Source organism: Pseudophryne corroboree, chromosome 12, assembly GCF_028390025.1.
Source record: "Pseudophryne corroboree isolate aPseCor3 chromosome 12, aPseCor3.hap2, whole genome shotgun sequence".
Taxonomy (NCBI): domain Eukaryota; kingdom Metazoa; phylum Chordata; class Amphibia; order Anura; family Myobatrachidae; genus Pseudophryne; species Pseudophryne corroboree.
Window position 1 is genome coordinate 151,540,284 of NC_086455.1, and position 5,944 is coordinate 151,546,227.

Here is a 5,944-nt window from a genome sequence, read left to right on the forward strand (position 1 = left end):
AGCACATGTTCAGTCATATAGCCTGGTGCCATAGGAAATTGAGGATTTGTATGGTATGGTAACATTTCTATAATTTGTAATCAGGTGTCTCTCTGAAGCCTTAGGTATTTTGCAGGCTTATTCAGTTTCGCTTTGGTCATTAGTAAAGTGATACTCTACTTTACTTGTCTGAATCTTTTAACAGCAGTTCCTCTTGACATGCTGTTGATCATTGAATATCACCAAGACGAGTTTAAAAGGCAGCGCTACTTTACCGTCACGATTTCTGTTTATGTTATTGACACCATAAATATTGCTGATGGGTGGTATTCATGTGACCGCCGGTCAGCTGACCGACAGTCACATGACCTCCTCCACCAGCCCGACGGGTCACTGTCCAGATGGTCGGCATGCCGACCAACAGGGACTATTTCCACTCGTGGGTGTCCACGACACCCATAGAGTGGGAATAGAACCCGTGGCGACCGCAGGTCACCACCGAGCCTGCAGCGAGGCGTTTAGGTTTCTTTGCAGTTTGCGGGTTTGAAGTCCTATTTAATATATTTGAAGTCATATTTAGTCACTAAAAGCAGATGCTGTTTGTTCTTAATGGAGTACATTTAGATAGTACAAAAAGTTTTCTACATACTGTGGTACACTCTGTAGACAAAGGTGATTGAACACTGACAGCAAATAAATCAACAAGATTTTATTGACGTCAGTACTTTGTAGGTCCACCACATGCAGGTATTACTGCAGACATTCTTCCAGGCAAACTGTCCACAAGTTCCTGGACAACAGCAAGAAGCAGTGCTGCAAGTAAGGGGGATTCGGGGCAGTACGGCTTACCGGTAAGAAATTCCCAGCTGGGCCGTCCACCATACTTGCATCCCGCTGCTGTGTGAGGGGAGGAGAGCGCAGCGCAGCGCCTCTCCTGCCCCTCAATTCTCTGTGATGTCTGGTCTCTGGCAGCTGCGGCGGCGGGGGGGAATCTCAATAAGGCACCGGTTTGCTAGCCAATCAAAGCTCGCGGACCGGCAGCCGCGGCTTCTGATTGGCTGCTGATCCGCGAGCTCTGATTTGCTAACGAACCGGCGCCTCATTTGAGATACCCGCCGCCGGAGACCGGACTTCGCAAGCATTGAGGGGCAGGAGAGGCACACACTGCACTCTTCTCCCCTCACACAGCAGCAACAGAGGCAGCGGTGAGAGGGGGGGGGCACTCTGGGGCAATGTGTATCTGGCACTGTGAGGGCATTTGTGTGTCTGGCTCTGTGGGGCAATGTATATCTGGCACTGTGGGGGCATTTGTGTATCTGGCACTGTGGGGGCATTTGTATATCTGGCACTGTGGGGGCATTTGTGTATCTGGCACTGTGGGGGCATTTGTGTATCTGGCACTGTGGGGCAATGTATATCTGACACTGTGGGGGCATTTGTGTATCTAACACTGTGGGGGCATTTGTGTATCTGGCACTGTGGGGGCATTTGTATATCTGGCACTGTGGGGGTAATGTATATCTGGCACTGTGGGGCATTTGTGTATCTGGCTCTGTGGGGCAATGTATATCTGACACTGTGGGGGCATTTGTGTATCTGGCACTGTGGTGGAATTTGTGTATCTGACACTGTGGGGCAATGTATATCTGGCACTGTGGGGGATTTGTGTATCTGGCTCTGTGGGGCAATGTATATCTGACACTGTGGGGGCATTTGAGTATCTGGCACTGTGGTGGCATTTGTGTATCTGACACTGTGGGGCAATGTATATCTGGCACTGTGGGGGATTTGTGTATCTGGCACTGTGGGGTAATGTATATCTGGCACTGTGAGGGCATTTGTGTATCTGGCACTGTGGGGGCATTTGTGTATCTGGCACTGTGGGGGCATTTGTGTATCTGGCACTGTGGGGGCATTTGTGTTTCAGGCACTGTGGGACAATGTGTATCTGGCACTGTGGGAGCATTTGTGTATCTGGCACTGTGGGGAAATGTATATCTGACACTGTGGGGGCATTTGTGTATCTGGCACTGTGGGGCAATGTATATCTGATACTGGGGCATTTCTGTATCTGGCATTGCGGGGCAATGTGTATCTGGCACTGTGGGGCAATGTGTATCTGGCATTGCGGGGCAATGTGTATCTGGCACTGTGGGGCATTTGTGTATTTGGCACTGTGTGGGCATTTGTGTATCTGGCACTCTGGGGCAATGTATATCTGGCACTGTGGGGCAATTTATGTCTGGCACTGTGGGGCAAAGTGTGTCTGGCACTACTGGGGTCATATGTGTATCTGGCCCCCCTATATGTGTATCACGCCCCCATTTTCATTATCCACGCCCCAATGTGGCATTTGACCACACCATTTTCAGCGCGTGCTCATATTACCTATAAGACATTTTTTCTACTTGCACCACTGGCAAGAGGTAAGTTTTGCCATTCTGCCTTAACTACAGTGACCAACTACAACCAACTAACCAACTACCAACTAACTATACAAGGTTCAGGGGATGTAGCTGTTATGGAGCTTAGTGGCTTGAAAGGGGGGGGGCTCAAAATGTATTGTTACCCTCTAAAATCTATTATTATGTAATATTATTATTTTCTTCACTTTTTTATTTTTATTTAATGCTGCTGTGCTGGGTTTGGGGCCCCACAGTGCACTTACTGGTAGGCAGGAAGGAGACAAAGCCGCTTGTTCTAAAGAATCCAGAAGCATGGCTGTGTGTCCATCAGCCACGCTGCCCCGGTGCCGCTACTGCAGGAGCAGCCGCACTCCGTATTCTATAGAACAAGAGGCTCCGCCTCCTTCCTCCGTATCAGTAAGTACACTACTGTACCCTGAACCTGGCGCGGCAACTGTAAAGTAAAAATAAAAAAAGAAGAAAACATTTTTTAGAGGGTGTAGTGGAATTGCCTTTGGGGCCCTCCTAAGCTGCCGGGCCCCATAACAGCTGCATCCCTTGCCCCCTTTATAGTTACGTCACTGGACCCATGCCAAACCAGCTGAAATGGCCCCACAGCATAACGCCATAACCTCCATGCTTTACTGTACACTCGGGCATCAGAATTTGTCTTGCCAATCGCCAAACCCAAACATGTCCATCTGATCTGAAGAGTGTAAATCGTGATTTGTCACTCCATAACACTCACTGCCACTGTTTCACTGTCCAGTTTTTGCACTCTTTACCCCATTGTAAGCACTGGGCTGCATTCTTCTTTGTGACTAGAGGTTTATGAGCAGCTGATCGCCTATAATATCCATCTGCATGGGCCTGACTACGAAGTTTTCTTGTTGAAACCAACACATTAGCGGCCATTCAGAACTCATGTGCAAATGTATGAATGTTCTTTCGAGCTCCCTGGTTAGCACTCTGTGGTCCGTGAGTTGCAGTTTTGGCGGTCTTTAAGGGAGCGGTGCGTTCCTGCAATGACTGGTCTTCTTCCACTCATTAATGACAAAAGACACAGTGGATTTATGAACCTTCCTAACATCCGCAATGCTTCTCAAACGCATAACTCTGACCTTGCAGCATACAATGATCCCCTTTTCAAACTTAGTTATCTCCTTCCAGCAATCTATTTCTTTAGAAAATGATCTAATCAGTGCCTTTCTGTTTTATACCTTCACGAACATGCGTCTGCTGCTGGAGCACACCATTTCGCTTCCATGGGCATAGGCAAACGCAGGGGGGGGGGTTCTGGTTGCCCCCCTTCTCTTGGTAATTGGCTCAAATTTTTACAATAGCAATGGTATATAATACGATTACTAGAGCTTCTGCCACATCATGCAAGTTAAGAGACAGAGCAGAGCTGCTACACATGCCCAGTGGTAGGAACTTCTTCTATCAAGTTTGCTGTGTGTGGCTCTGAGCACTCAATCAGTGCACTGGACCAGAGAGTAGCTACCAGGAAGAAGAGACAGGAGCCTTACCATGAGGTGGGAGAATGTGTGCTTAGAAAGTGTAGTACTGGTTCCATTGTGTTGGCGTATTTATTTATTATAGTATGTTTAACCTTTTTCGTGACCACTTATATTATTTACATTATTTAAATGTTTGATACAGTCTATACTATAGACCGTCTATAGTGTTACATATTAATACTGTATTCCATGTTCTGCAGAGTGGTAGATTGTGGATTACATTTGGAAACCCCCCTCTAGAGATCCTGCGTTTGCCACTGATGGGGATGTCCAATCACTTTTGTCAACATTATGTATATGTAGTTTCTGTTGTTGGTTTTATGTGTGCATTCAGTGAAAGGATACACCGGATCTCCTTTTGTGCTGTATATACTGTAGTTGGTGCATGAATTGATCTTCTATGTATTGTGTTTCCTGCAGTTCTACAGTAAAGCATGGAACAACCACTGTGTCATGGTTACTATAGACTTTATTGAAATATCATAGCCCTTTTCAACCAAACCCCCCCCCAAAAAAAACAGGTCCTACCTGGGTAATTGAGCACAGTTTCAAGCCATGTCACAGCTCTTGAAACCTCATTCACACCGCAGGCTGAACCTAGGTTATTGCCGGGTCTATCCTATGAGATTACATAATCTCCAGGCACCGGTGATCTGGCTTTCCCTACTCTTTTAGAATGACCATGTCACACCGTTCACACTGCTGGGATCAAGCCTTTTCTCTCTGTGAGATCCAGTGAGGTCCAAGTGGGATGAACATTGGCATGGCACATTATGTTATTGTGGACGGGGCCTCGATGACTTGTATTAAGCGATGTATATCACTCTGCCTACCCACTTCATGTGAAAAGTGGGCGAGAAGAGGGAGGGTTTCCTACTCTTCCAGAATGCTGGTAGTACCGGAGTAGGCAACAATAAACTTTACAGTGCAAAATGGGAACTTTCTGAATGCAGCGATACAGGGAGTGCTTGAAGGACTTTCTCAGCAATGTACAGATGCCAGTAGATGCAGATGGATAGGTAACGTGTTTAGGGGGTCATTCCGAGTTGATCGCTAGCTGCTTTCGGTCTCTGCGCAGCGATCAGGCAAAAAACGGCACTTCTGCGCATGCGTATGCGGCACAATGAGCACGCGCGTCGTACTATTACAACGAATGATGTAGTTTCACACAAGGTCTAGCGAAGCTTTTCAGTCGCACTGCTGGCCGCAGAGTGATTGACGTGAAGTGGGCGTTTCTGGGTGTCAACTGACCGTTTTCAGGAAGTGTTCGAAAAAACGCAGGCGTGCCAGGAAAAACGCAGGCGTGGCTGGGCGAACGCAGGGCGTGTTTGTGACATCAAAACAGGAACTGAATAGTCTGAAGTGATCGCAAGCGCTGAGTAGGTCTGAAGCTACTCTGAAACTGCACAAAAAACTTTGTAGCCGCTGTGCGATCCTTTTGTTCGCACTTCTGCTAAGCTAAAATACACTCCCAGTGGGCGGCGGCATAGCGTTTGCACGGCTGCTAAAAACTGATTGCGAGCGAACAACTCGGAATGACCCCCTTAGATGCATTGCTTTATGTTTGGAGGATCACAGCTATTTCCATTCCACAAAAGGATTGACTCTTGCAGTCTTCAGATCTTGTTTGATGGCTTAAAGCAGGGAAAGTACTGGAAAAAGTCACATTTGACAGTAAAAAAACATATTTACGATACACATATATAAATAATACATTTTGAATATATACTGTACTACTTACAGTTATTTTTTACATTCATGAGTAGTATTCCTCCCTTATCAAAAACCAGCAATAAATCACACATCATCACCTGATATCATTCCTCCATTGTGCGAATATCTTGATGGAATTGTTCCCCCTGCTCTTCACTCACAGGCCCTCATTCCGAGTTGTTCGCTCGCTAGCTGCTTTTAGCAGCATTGATCACGCTAGGCCGCCGCCCTCTGGGAGTGTATCTTCGCTTAGCAGAATAGCGAACGAAAGATTAGCAGATTTGCTACTACATAATTCTTAGCAGTTTCTGAGTAGCTCCAGATCTA